This window comes from Aythya fuligula, chromosome 3 (assembly GCF_009819795.1).
Source record: "Aythya fuligula isolate bAytFul2 chromosome 3, bAytFul2.pri, whole genome shotgun sequence".
NCBI lineage: Eukaryota > Metazoa > Chordata > Aves > Anseriformes > Anatidae > Aythya > Aythya fuligula.
Window position 1 is genome coordinate 14,960,739 of NC_045561.1, and position 14,063 is coordinate 14,974,801.

The 14,063-nt window shown below is 37.7% G+C and overlaps 1 protein-coding gene across 21 annotated transcripts in view; it reads left to right on the forward strand.

Moving 5' to 3' along the window:
• NRXN1 (neurexin 1) overlaps positions 1-14,063 on the forward strand; it is a 716,955-nt gene that overhangs the window by 436,685 nt on the left and 266,207 nt on the right. The window lies entirely within an intron of this gene.

Sequence of the window (14,063 nt, forward strand, 5' to 3'; positions counted from 1 at the left end):
CTGGGGGCGGCCGGAGGATGCTGCCGGAGGAGCCTGCGGCCAGCACCGGGGCTTTCCCCGGGGCTGCCCGGCACCCCTTCTTGTCCCCCTCGGACCCCTCCGTGTCCCCCCGGCTGCAGAGCGAGAGGGTTGGAAAGCCCAGCCCAGGCACCTCCGTCTCTTTCAGCCGCTGCCCCCCGGGGGAAGAGGGGGCCCGAAGGTACCAGCCCTCGCCCCCCCCTGTTCCCTCCTGCCCCTGTCCGGGGGCGCAGAGGCGAGCAAAGCGCCCGTGCGCCGGGCAGGGCTGGGGCAGGGCAGGGCAGGGACCCCGGCGGGGAGCGAGGGGCGGGGAGCGAGCCTGTGCGGTGCTCCATCGCTGGGGATGATCGTGCTTCTTCCGACTCATTGCCTCGGTGGGAAAGTCGATGAACTAAAAAGCAAAGGTCAGCTAATTGCACGGGGGAGCGGGAGAGAAGTCAGCGCTTAATCACTGAGAAGGGGGGAAATAATGCCCACCGTAGTGGTCAGGAAAGGGACAGAGATAAAAATGCTTCTGAAGTGTAAATGCATTTTGCTTCAGAAATACAGTACTGTGGGACTTAGTTTCTGAAGTGACAGGAAGCTGCCTCAGTGCCCTTTAAACAGCACTGTTACAGTTTTTCTTTTCACATGCATACTTACATGAACCTATACATAAATACATGCAAAACAGATATGAACATGTTCAGCATTACGAAAAGCTGTAAAAGAAAGCTAAACACCAGACTGTGCCTTAAGGATTTAAAACCAAGCCCTCCCTTTGTCTCCGAGGGAAGAAAAAAAAAAAAAAAAAAAAAAAAAAGATAAAGAAAAACCCTTGTTAGCTTCTGATTAGATTATACAGCTTCATTCTTCTTCATTTTCTCATCTTGCCTTGCTTCATTTGCACGATCATGCAATGTCATTTACAAGATTTGCAAAGTAAAAACCAGATCGTATGCTTAACCTTTGCATCTCTGTGCAAGATGACCCAGTTGCAGGCACGAGGTAGTTAGGATGTAATGGATTTTTTTTTTTTTTCCAGTGGTTAGCAATGCTAACATTAGTGGATATGCTTGTATTGTTTATCTGAAAATTTCCAGTGTGTGTTGAATACACCTTAATCCTAAACTGCTAGAAAAGGCAAAGTGGACAGAAATGACTTTTCTTAAGCATTTTGCTAATTAAGAAAGAAGTTAGATGTCTGGTGTAATGCAAAAAAATAATAAAATTTAGGCCATCACTCTCCACTGTAGTGTATTCAGGCAGTGCAAGCTTGAGAATGCTGCATGTTCTGTATTGTATGTGCTTACAGGGTAAAATTAGAGACGTATGTGTGTACATATGCATATATACTTATTGTTCTTTGAATTTCTGGACATATGGGGATATCGTTTAGGGGCTTGCTAGGGGACGCTAAAAGAATATGGGGAAAAAGCAAATGTAATCATTTAAATACCAATTCTTTAGAAAGCATTTTAAAATCACACCTTTTGCTATTTTTAAAAAACATTACCTTGGACCCAGTCAAGGGGTAGTGGTGCAAAAAGGTAACCCTCCTGGAGGAAATTAGTCTTGCTAAAGAAAATGAAAGGTGAAGTGGTGGAGTTGACAGTTAAGGGCTTCATAGGGAAGCCTAGGAGCCTCTCCAGAAGTTAAGTAACTGATTTTACAAAATGAAAAATGTTACATATCATAAAAAGGTATTCCAGAGTGTTTTCAGAGTGTAACTTTAAAAGTCCTTGTTTTTTCTTTATTTATCAGAAGCTCTACAACTGGGTGGTGTTTTAAAACATCTCATTCATTTCATTATTAATTCTTCAAAGAGCTGCTCCCATTTGCTTCTACAAGTCTAACAGGAACATTTGTCTTCTTGGCTGAGCAGGGTTGGACACAGCTCCTGTGGAGCCCATCCCTACATCTCTAAACATCAGTCGGAGAGGGCTGGGTGACGTGGATGCTTATTCCTTACCCTGGCATCAAAGGGCAGTTCTGCAGTGTCCCTGAAGGTTTAAGTGTGGTGAGAGTGAGAATTTGACTCTCAGACTTGTATCCTGCATTGGCTGGGCTTCAGCATTAGCTCCATTCAGTTTTGCAATTTTTCCATTTTGCATTTCTTCCATTTTTCCTTTACATAAAGGCTTTGTGGTGACCTCATACCTGCCTTTTTGTTACTTTGGCAGTTTTCTGTAGCATCTTACCTGTTAAAAGTTGAAAAGATGTTTTAGGGTAGGTCAATTAGTCGATGCCCTGAAAGCATTGCACTCTAATATTGTGAGTCAGTGGTGTCAAAGGAAGGAGAAAAAATCACTTTTCCCATCCATTCAATAAATGTCATTACAGTCCTCAGACATCCACACCTTCCTCCTCTAACCGTGGCACCAGCTGGCCCTACCACCCCCATCCTCTCAGCTTTGCTTTGATTTTTTATTCTTTCAGTTTTCCTTCAGCCAGCCCATTTCCAGCTAATAGTATAAGCAAAGCCAAAAGCCCTGCATGGTTGGATTCTTGCCACTTCTTTCAACAAACCAGACCACAATCGTGCTGCTAACACTTTCTTCAGGTAATTTTACTTGGATTTTGCTTAGTAGTATGATCTCATGTGGTTTAAGTTGTCAGTATTGTGTCTCACAGAGACACAAACAGAATTCCAACCAAGCAATTAGTTCACCCTATTAAAAAAAAAAAAAAAAAAAAAAAAAAAAAAAAAAAGTTAATCAGCACACAATCTTTTAACATATTAAAATTAAACATCTTTCAAGCTTGACCGAATGATTTTTTTTTTTAACTTAGCTTTCTGACTCACATTAAACTTGGAAAGGTGGCATATGGCTGAAGGAATCAAGAGTTTAACCACAGGAAGAAATAAGAAAGTAATTTTCTGGGTCATGACATCAGCAACATAAAGAGAAATGCAGAGAAGTAAGAGAATAATGTTCACAAATGTAAGTCCTGGGCTGCTCAGTGCTTACCAGTGGTCTCTGCAGCATGTGGGGCATTTGGTGACTTGTGTTCATGTCTCCTTGCTCCATCTGAGAGAAAGGTTATCACTTTTGATATAGCTATATCTACCATGCAAACTTTTAAAAAAATTATTTTATTTTTTGAGTAGGTAGAGTAGCTCTCACTGCAGTGCCACTAGATTGTAAAAACATGGACTATACGTATCAAAGTCCACATGAAAGGAAAGTGATTGCAGCTTGCACAGTAACTTTAAACAAGAAAGGTAGTTTCTTTGAGAGTCCACCAATATGATAGATTGTGTGGAGTGAATATTGCACATTGAATGAGTAAAACGTTTGCAGCATAGCCATACGGATGGCTGTCACCATCCTCATTCACCCCTTCCTTCCTGCAAAAACCTCTTTTTTCTCTACTGGACTGGGCCTTTTACTGTACCCCAACTTCTCATTCAGTTACTGAGTGTCAAGTAGTGTATGGCTGTTTTTCTGTTATTTCTTCTCTCTCTACTCTGAGGTTCTTGTGCAGGTGTTTTTCTAAGAAATGAAAGTAGATTTTTTTGTTTGTTTGTTTGCTTGTTTTGTTTTGTTTTGTTTGTTTGTTTTTCCCAAATCTGCCAGAGCAGGACCCAGGAGGTAACTAATGAAATTTGCATGTCCATGTGCTTGGAAAGAAAATGCAAAAATGGGGAGGGAATGGGATCTTTGTGTTCACAGGCAGAACAAATATTGGTGAGCATTATGTGTAGGCGTGGTGCATTTAAGTACCTGGATTAGCACGAGGCCAGAGTGTATCCAGCTGGTTGAGGTTAATGACAAAGATATAGGCAAATGGTTTAGGAGGAGCGGAGGGTGTCTGAAGTGGAATGAATAGGGTACTGGTGGCAGGTGTTAAGAAAGTGGGAGTTTGGGACTGGGAGGTGCTAGCGTCCTTTGTGGTGCAAAAAATAGAGGGATTTAAGCTGTCAAGCAGATTGAGTGAAAAAATGTTTTAGCAACAAAGTTCCTGAGCAGGAAGAAGAGTTTGAAAGTATGTGGAAAATGAGGTCATGGGGAAAAAAATAAAGTTAGCAGTGGAGTCTCAGAGATAACAGCTGATGTGGATCAGAGGGATTGTGTGTTACCATAACACATTCCCTCCCCCAGTCTTTCTTACCTAGAACCTGATGTAGGAGCACAGGCATACAGGAAGGCCTCACACTCTAAACTAAGCCTACTTCCTCCAGTCTCTGCTTTGCCACTGTGGCTGAGGTTCGCATGCACTGGATGCATCCAAATTATGTCCGTTTAGAGAAACTTCTGTAGCAGAGTCCTAACAAGCTCACCCTTACCAGCGTGTCGCTCTGTGGGCTGGATCAGGCGGCTCTTGTTCAGTGAAGATGCCAAATGAACTCCCCAGGAGCTTTCACTAAGTAAGAATAGCAACACTGCAGTAAAATCATTTATGCTACCATAATGAAGAATATAATGAAAACAACTTTGAAAAATGTGCATATGGAAGTATCTGTGTTAAAAACAAAAACAAAACACTGTAAAGAAAGACTTATTGGTATAGGTAAAATACTTTATGGCCTCTTACTTTCTATTTTTCATATGCTGGAATTGCTATTTCTGAATATAATGATAATAAAATAAATGTTTTAAGATTAGTTTAAATGAAACAACATTTCTCATTTAGAATGCACTTATGTGGCAGAAAAGGGTTATATTTTGTTTAAACATCAAATGTAAATGTTTCCAGATGTTCAAGCATTGTTACACAATGTGATATTAGAGGTAGAAGTGAAAAAGTCTCATTGTCATGTCTCAATTGCTTTGTTTTTAGATCTTTTTCTTTTATATATATATATATGTATATATATATATAAAATCTGTTTGTATATCAGTCTTCTTATTTTATATCTCCTTTTCATTCATGAGTTTCCAAATAGCTACTAGTTCTTCTGCTATGAGCACATATATATAACTGAGGCATTTCCACTTTAAGGCTGTAAAGCATAGCAGCTTCCTCCAGGTCTTTAAATTATACAGATTTTATAACAAAATTTTCAATATGCTCCATCAGTTATTATCCACATCAACTGCCAAAGTATTAGCATCAATTGGAATAAAATGAATAACAAAGCAATTTCAGTTAGCATAGTGGTTAATTGGCTGTGCAGTTAGATATGCAAATTAGGAAGCGTGGTTTCTATATTATTATTTCTGTCAATATGGCTTGTCAAAGAGGCATACAGTCTTAAGCAGTATTGTGGACAGTCTGAAGTACTATAATCAAAAGTGGAATGTTGCTCATGGATTTCTGATAAGCATCTTCATACAAGCCCTGCTGCCTCAGTACATGCAGAGCTATTGATTGACTGGGGTGCTTTTACAAAACCTAAATAAATAACAACACTCTGTTGTCCCTTATCAGTAATAACACTTTTGCTTCAGCCTGTGGTAACCATGTTTTTCTAGATTTAAAGCATGTTTCATTGTCTTTTAATCAAATACTGTTTGAAATAAGTTATCAGAAGAAATTAATTTAGCATTCTATACAGTGTACTTCCCGCTGCTTCTAATTTTCAAAGATGGATTTTTACTGATAGCAAGGGGTTGTGTTGGCTTTAAGGGAAATTTCTGTCTCTTCATTTTAATCCAGGGAAAACTCTCTAGACTAAACTCTGATATTAGACTCTTATGCCCAGCATGAGTAAGGGCAAACAATTCTATAGTCCTAATATTTTATCAGTTTTCTCACACAGATGGTCATTACAATGTCTAACCATAGGACAACATGCTTGATCATTTTATTTTCCGTATATCATATAGGTTAGTTTATTGAAGTTCATTTTTTGTCTTCATGGTCAAAGCTTGCAATAGTTCTTAACCTCTTCAAATAATCAAGATGACATTATTGACCTCTTTCTTGTCTTTCCCCAGTATCAGTTAATTTATCTTTCTGTTATTAAGTTTGATGTCCTCAGGTCTGCCACAGTATCTGTAGCATTTTTTTTCTAAGCTAACAACTTCCTTTCTAGTTTGTAAATACAGTGTAGGCAGAGCTGATAGATCTTGCTGTGATAATAAGTTGACTTGTGAATGTAGCTGTGATTATAAGTGGAATGGAACAATCTGATTTGATGAAAGAAAATGTATTATGAATAACGACACTGCTCTATAAAGTTAAAAGTAACTAACATAAAGAAGAGAGGCCAAGTATTTATCATCATTTACACTTTTTCTTTGTTTACTAATAGCAATATGGATGGCCCAAAGTAATTTTTATCACTCTTTCTCATAACTTTGTTATGCATTTGTGTGCAAGCATCTGTATGCACACATATATATATATCACAGACATTTCCTTATAATGAGAATATGCTCCACAGTAGTAAGTTGAAAAAATGAAAATTTCTCTAACAGTTGAAAATGTTGAAAAATGTTCAGTAACAAAAGTCATTAACCATAGACGTAATTGGTCAGAACAATATAATTAATTATTCTCTTCCCTGTTAATTGACAGAAAAAAATACCTAGTGAAAATAAACTGGGAAAGGAGGAGGAGAGAAGTGGTGTTGCTGCAAGTCACTCTGCAGAGCTAGAATAAACTGGTGGGGAGGATGTCATTCTTAGGAGCAGTCACTGTCTCTGCTATGGACCCACCATCAGTGAATCACCAAATCACCATAGAAAACAGCAGTTCTGAATTTTCATAAGCACAAAACTACTTCTGCAAAGACTAATCTTTCCAAATCCACAAAAATAGCCCCGTTGAAGGGTGTGAATGGCTTGTGCAGTCTAGGTAGGGTAAGAAAAACGTACTGATACAATAGATACATGGCATCTGTGATCCTGAATCTCAGAAGACAAGTTGAGGCAAGGTTTGCCTCTGAGGAATAAGCATAGTCTATTATTTCATATATTTGAACCGTAAATGGCACATTGACGTATCTTCCTTTTAAATACATAGTTAGGTGTTTTACTTGAGGGCTTGTTACAGAAACATGGAGAAATGGAGGGCTAAGAAATAAAAGATTTGCCCAGATCATTCTGCTATTTTGGGGTCTTAGTGGGGGATGCACTTAGACACCTACACAGAAATGAGAGAAGTGTTAATTCTTTCCTTAGCTACCTTTTACTACAGCTGTATCTGGAGGAAAAACAAAACAAAACAAAAAAAAAAGAACAAAAAAAAAAACCAACATGCTTCTAAAGCAAGTTGACTATGTTCTAAATATGTTCTTTTATCTCTGCATATCTGAAATTGACTTAGGTCTTCTCTGGGCATCGTTTATGTTATTCCTTCAACTCACCTACAATTAATGACAAGACTTGGAGAAAAAAAAAAAAAAAGAAAAAGAAAAAAAGGAGAAACCCTGTCTACCATGAAGAGGAATCAGTTATAGTCACAGAATCATAGAATGGTTTGGTTTGGAAAGGACCAAGAGATTCCAACCTCCCTGCCGTGTGCAGGGGTACCTTCCTCTAGACTAGGTTGCTCAAAACCCCATTCAATCTGCCCTTAAACATCTCCAGGGATGGGGCATTCACAGTTTCTTTGGGCAACCTGTTCCAGTGCTTCACCACTCTCATAATAAAGAATTTCTTCCTTATATCTAATCGAAATATAGCTTCTTTTTGTTTAAAGTCATTACTTCTTGTCCTATCAATACAATCCCTGATAAAGATTCCCTTTCCAGCTTTCTTGTAGACCCCCTTTAGGTACTGGAAGGCCCCTAGAAGGGGCCCAGAGCCTTCTCTTCTCCAGGCTAAAGAACCCCAACTCCCTCACCCTCTTTTCAAAAGAGAGCTGTTCCAGCCCTCTGACCATCCTTGTGGCCCTCCTCTGGACTTGCTCTAATAGGTCCATGTCTTTCTTATGCTGGAGGCACCAGTACTGAATGCAGTACTCCAGATGGGATCTCATGAGAGCAGAGTAGAGAGGGACAATCACTTCCCTTAGCTTGCTAGCTACACTTGTTTTGATGCATCCCAGAATACCAGCCACCTTCTGGGCTGTGGGCACACGTTGCCACCTCCTGTTGAGCTCATCAACCAACACACCCATGTCCTTCTCCTCAGAGCTGCTCTCCACATGTCCTGCATTTGTACTTGGGATTGCCCTGACCCAGGTGCAGGAGATTGCACTTGGCCTTGTTGAACTTCATGAGGTTCACACAAGCCTGTCAAGGTCCATCTGGATGACATCCTTTCCCTCCAGCATGTGAACTGCACCATGCAGCTTGGTGCCATCAGCAAACCTGCTGAGAGTGAATCACTTGTTTTGGCTGACTTTCTCAGTCAAAACAGCTCTAGAGAGCCCTGCGAAGTAAGTAGGAGATGGGAAGAAAAGTCCATGGGCTCCTCCTCACTGTCCAGTGGAGATGAGGAGATGTGAAGGAATTAAAGGCTAGAGAAGATACCGCTTCTTATTGTTGGCCTGGGCCTGATTTGTTCTTATTGAGTTCAAACACAGAATTTCATCTGCATAATTTGATCTACTGTGCCTCTGTCTGATCTGATGTCCCTCATGCATGTTGTACTTCTGATGTGGTTGCTCTCCACCAAAGCAATGTGTTTTTTTTTAAGCTATGTGTTTTTTTTTTAAGCAATGTGTTTTTTTTTTAAGTAGTGAAGATAACTATGCAAACTCATGAGTTTTTAAAATTGGTTTAATGCTGTTAGTGGTTGTTTTCACTATATTTCACAAGACAAGAATTATAAGGGAACTTTCAGTGAAAATAATGAATCGCCACATTTACAGAAAACATATGAGCATGATGTGAATCATGCTGTTATTTTGAGTTTGGATATTCAGTGTCCACAGAGAGAGGTTTAGGAGTTGTGACAAAACAACAGATGTGAGATTAGCCACTTTGACTGTATCTAAATGGATACATCCTAAAATCCCAGTGTCCCAGTTGATGAGAACATACTGGATCTCCTGTCCAGGGCCAATCCCATGTTTTTTTTCAGGCTGGTTTGCCTTGCTGTGGATTTTATGTCGATCTGGGGTATGTGCACCAGCCCTGGCATCCAGAGCTTCTCTCAAATAGTAATGTTGATTCTACAAAATTAGAAATGCTGTGAATCTTTATTTTCCAAAATAGTCTCCTATAGCAAGTGAGGTTAAATAAAACATTATTTGGGCAAAGAGAGTGGGAGAGAAATCTGCCATTATTTTATTTCTTGGAAAATTTTCCAAGCAATTTTCTTATTGCTTGGAAATTTCACATAATATTACATCTAAGGAGTATTAATTGTTACATCACACCCCATCAAACAGAAGACATTTTTCAAGTAATGTGGTTGAGAAACACATGCAATATGCTTTTGTTATAAATTGTTGTGTAGAAAGTGTTATGTACATGTATGAGGGTATATAGGTCAAACTTTCATTTCAGCTGTGCTGCTTTTTTCTGGTAGAAAACCAGCCTTTTACTTAGGACTGAAGCCAGAACTTTTTTTTTTTTTTTTTTTTTATGGTAATTTTAAACTTTTGTAGAAATCTCCTCACATAAGTTCTCCTCAAAAAGTTTGCTTTTCATCACTCAGCACAATCTGACAGCTTTAGCTGATGCCTGACATGTATATAGTAAAATCTACTGTATTTCATTTAGAGGGAAAAGTTAGTGATGAAAGAATAGTAACAACATTATTTTGCAGCAACAACAAATATTTTGAAGTGAGATGTTCGAATTTCTTATTGTGCAAGGCACTGTAAAACAATGCAGTTAAGTAAGTTGTTCATTCATTGAGAAGAATTGTGGCCCATAAATATCTAACATGGACACTCAAAGCTCAGTTTGCAGTTGGTTATGATTTTATGAGTTGTATGATCAGCTAAATGAAAAATTTAGTTTGGACATAAGTATCCAAAACGTGGGGGAAAAACAAACAAACAAACAAACAAAAAAACCCTTAAAGATCCTGAGATCCGCAGAGGTAAGTAATTAAATGAGGAAAAAAAAAAAAAAAAAAAAGTATGATAAATCTGTTAGACATCTATAAAGGCAGTTATTTTGGGTATGGAGACAGTTATTAACACTGACAAAAATTGTAAGTGACTCAAAGACTGCTCAGATCCTAGTTACTCAATGTACTTGTAGGAAAAAGTTTACCTGTCCGAGGGCTTATGCCTTAGATTTAGAGAAGATGGGTTTAAGTGTAATCAATGTCACATATGTTTTTTGCTGGCCCTTGAACTAGGGACAAATGTCACTTTATTTCATCAAAAGTCACTGCTGTAGAAGTGGAAAAGGCTTGTCCCCAGTTGGTCATAGCAAGTACAGTCTGAATAAATACATGTCAAGATTTTGTAAATATTTTCTGTTTGTTTCAAGTCTTTATCTTGATCTCTGCTCATTATTTCGTAGTCTCTCACCTCTTTTTTTTTTTTTTTTTTCCATTTTCCACATTATTTGAATCAGAAGAAATACTAAAAAGAGAATTACATGTAATAATATATGAATAAATTTACATATGCAAAAAGTGCATGATGTTAATTTTTTTCTTCTGTAGGGGTCAGTTAATTGTCAAAACATCATTTAGAAGAAGGAAAAATTTGGGGGGGAAAGAGCAATCATCATTTCTAAATGGTACTTTTGTATAAATTTCATATATAAACAGTTCAGTGTTCCTGAAATAACCCTGTTCTTAACTGCAACATCAAAACAAGTGGCTACATTAGCCCTAGTCTTGCATGAGTGCCTATATCTCTATGATGCTACAGCATATTTTGGCAATAGGCTTGTCTGGAATAGTTATTCCTGTTTTTCAGAGAGGAGCTAAGGCACAGTAAATCAGCTTCTTGTTTGTGTTCCTTCTTGAATGATTCAAAGAAATCAAGCAATAGTTAGATTGGCCATCTGAAAATTCCCTGTGTGTCTCTTGTGCACTTGCCCATGATATAAGAGACTTATCTGGGGCACAGCCAGAGTGTGTAACACTCTGTTGTCAATTGGCATAGCTTAAAGCAGGCTCCATGCTGGCTTAGCGTATGCCATGACTCACTCATCCCTCCATAAGCAATTCATTGGCTGATGCTTTTCCCACAGCTGTGTGTCAAACAAGAACTAAGTGCAGCGGAGGTTAAGGACTGTCTGCTTCAGCTTGCTTGTGCTTGTTAACAAATAGCCATCCAGGAGTCTGTAGCTTTACCTACCCAAATGTGACAAGCCTCTAATCATAAATCACAAAACAGCCTGAAATGGGAAAAGGAATTAAACAAAGACTCACAGAGTTCCATATTGTTGTTACTTTCTGTTGTGATGTGCTGATACTAAGACACAGTGCATTAAAACAATGTGCTATTTACTGAACAAATACTGTTCTTCCTTCCATCAGTGCCTAGGTCATTTTGTTGTTGTTGTTGTTTTGTTTTGTTTTACATGGAATACTTTCTCAGTTGTTTGGTTTTATTTTTATAGAGCTACTGTAATTATCTGAAATACAGAAAAGACATACAATACTGATCTTTGTATATTCTAGTGCACTAAGTGTAGAGCTCCCATGCCTTTATAGATGAGACTTTCCTGTCTATTGGTATAAGTCAAATCTTTCTAAACCATCAGTGGTTTAGATCAAATCTTTCTAAGCCATCAGTGCTTACATTTTGGGGTCCATATGCGGAGCAGTTCCCTTAAATATTGTTCTCTGCTTGTGTTGTAATTCCAATTGCTTATGCTGTCTGATGTCAATTAAGTAAGAAAGGCAGTCATGATGCATTGAATTTAGATTTAAACTGGTGAATTCATATCATGTAATTTTGTTTTACAGATACCGTTTGCCATTTCCTATACATATAATTGCTCTGGATGTTTGATTGTTGGAGTTGGTATGCTAGGTATTTTCTCTCTGTTCCATAAGTGAATGTGAATGGAATGAAGATTTCCTTCATTGAAGGCATATCTAGCTTTGTTTGAAAGGATTAGTTGCTTCCCTATACTACTTTAGGACTGTTAAGATCATTAGCAGTTTATCAGCATGATTTCACAGGCCACAATTTGTGAGAATCACTGGGACACTGCTTTCTAGCTTGCAGTGAGTCTGTGATTTATTGTATGTAATGCCAACAGAGCCAACAGTCACAGAGGGAAGGTCAGCGTTACTTTTCTTTCACATATATATATATATATATATATATACATACATTTTTATATATATATTAATATATATATATATATATTTAAACAATGCTTCATTATTTTTGTCCTTTTTTCTTTCTTAGTGGATGCTATAATTTTAATATAATTTGTTTGTTTAGACTGTATGTTGTTTGGAAATTTCAGTCACAGGTTGTGTGCCCATTGTGCTAAGCAGATGGATTGCATAGAAAAAGACAAGAAAGCTGAGGAAATAATCACTCTGCTGCTGACAGTACTCCCCAGGGTAGATTTCAAAATAGCTCAAGAGCTGTGTAAAATTAATAAGCTGTTCCTCATGTATTGAAATCCTTTTTCATATTGCATTGGCAGGAGGGATCTCTAGAGAGAGGAGGGGCTTCAAATAAGATATGCCAGAGGAGGGGGTTGAAGATTGTACCTGAAAGTCCAGATTTTACTGAGTCCAGTGGATGATGAGTGCACTCTAACAACATGCATAAAAGCAGTGTGTCTGGAATTTGTCCGCTACAAGATCTCTGCATCAGTGAAGTCCATGTAATCCCTCAGAACAAGGTTTATTAGGCATAAAATTTGAATCAGTGTCCTTTTGTTTCTTTAGCATCTGTATAATTTTATTCAATGATAGCAGAAAGAAATGAGAAATCAGGGAACAGTACTCTTACCTGATACAGACTTGCTGTTGATGAGGTATTTTAGCAGCTTTCTTGAGGTAGTAGGTCAATTTATATTCAATGATGTGGAGGCGTGTTCCCTTGGACTCCAGATTTGCAGAGTGGAATGAAGTGTTAGATTTTGTTATGGCATTTTAAAAGTGTTATTTTTTCCATACAGTATATGTTCAGTGCATATATGCAGTAGAGAAACTAAAAATAAAGATGTAACACTGAATTGTAATTAGAAGGAAAAAAAAAATCATTACCCTGTCAAGGAGAAAACTCTGAAATAATAAATATCACTGGCACATTTTACTGCTATCATAAATATTTATTCAGCACATGTCCATAGGCTCAATTTATTCCATCATATTCACTTAAATGTGCTTTTGAAATGGCCCTTCTGCACACATTCATTTCATCAAATTTTAGATTCCTTGATTAATTGCACAGACATTTTTTTGCTGTGTGGCACATTCTGTCATGTGTCTAATCCAATTTTGAAATAGAGGTATTCTTAGATCTTCTTATAGCAAAGCTATTCTTCTTGCTACAGATACACCTCTTTTGCTTATTTTCTTATAGAATGGATTAAGATTTAATAGTGATGTATTTCCTAATAAACACAGCTATAGGATAGGTTCTTCCATTATGCTAGAAATACCTTTATTATGTGTTCATCAGAACCCATTAAATATTCTCGGGCAGTCATTTAGTAATATATAAAATGTTTCTTGCCTTCAGTTTCAGCAGAGACATCAATCCAAATGTTCTGGGCTATATTGCATAATTGTCAAGGAGTTAAATATGTGCTATAAAGGTACAGTACTTAAAATTTACTGGTGTATGTCTAATGTTTATAGATAACTTTTAAAGAAGTCAGGATGTATTGCTATGTTGAGCCATTCTATCTTAATTCTCAATCCGTGTTGCATTGTCTCTGTGTTTTCTTTTGCAGTCAGACTGGCAAAGACCCTGTAGAACATTTACCTTGCAGTCTTGATATTTTAATTATCTGATCAAGTGTATTAAATTCTGGTAAGGATAAAACTGATTACAGTTTCTTAGGAAGCTGATGCCTTAGCAATAGTATCCTAGGAAATGGAAACCAAGTTTCTAGCAGATTTAAAATGAGAGCCAGTTCCCTGCTTTTCCTTTGTTTTTCAGGTAGTGTTTTCAAGTACTAGCACTCAGTGTTGCTGGTTCAAAGTTTTGTATTTTGATCAGTGAACTTGCTTTAGTTTTAATTTGTATATACACAATCTATTATAATGATAAATACAGATTCTTTCATATTTTCATTGATGAATTTAAAATGATTTATTTGATCTGTAATGTTTATC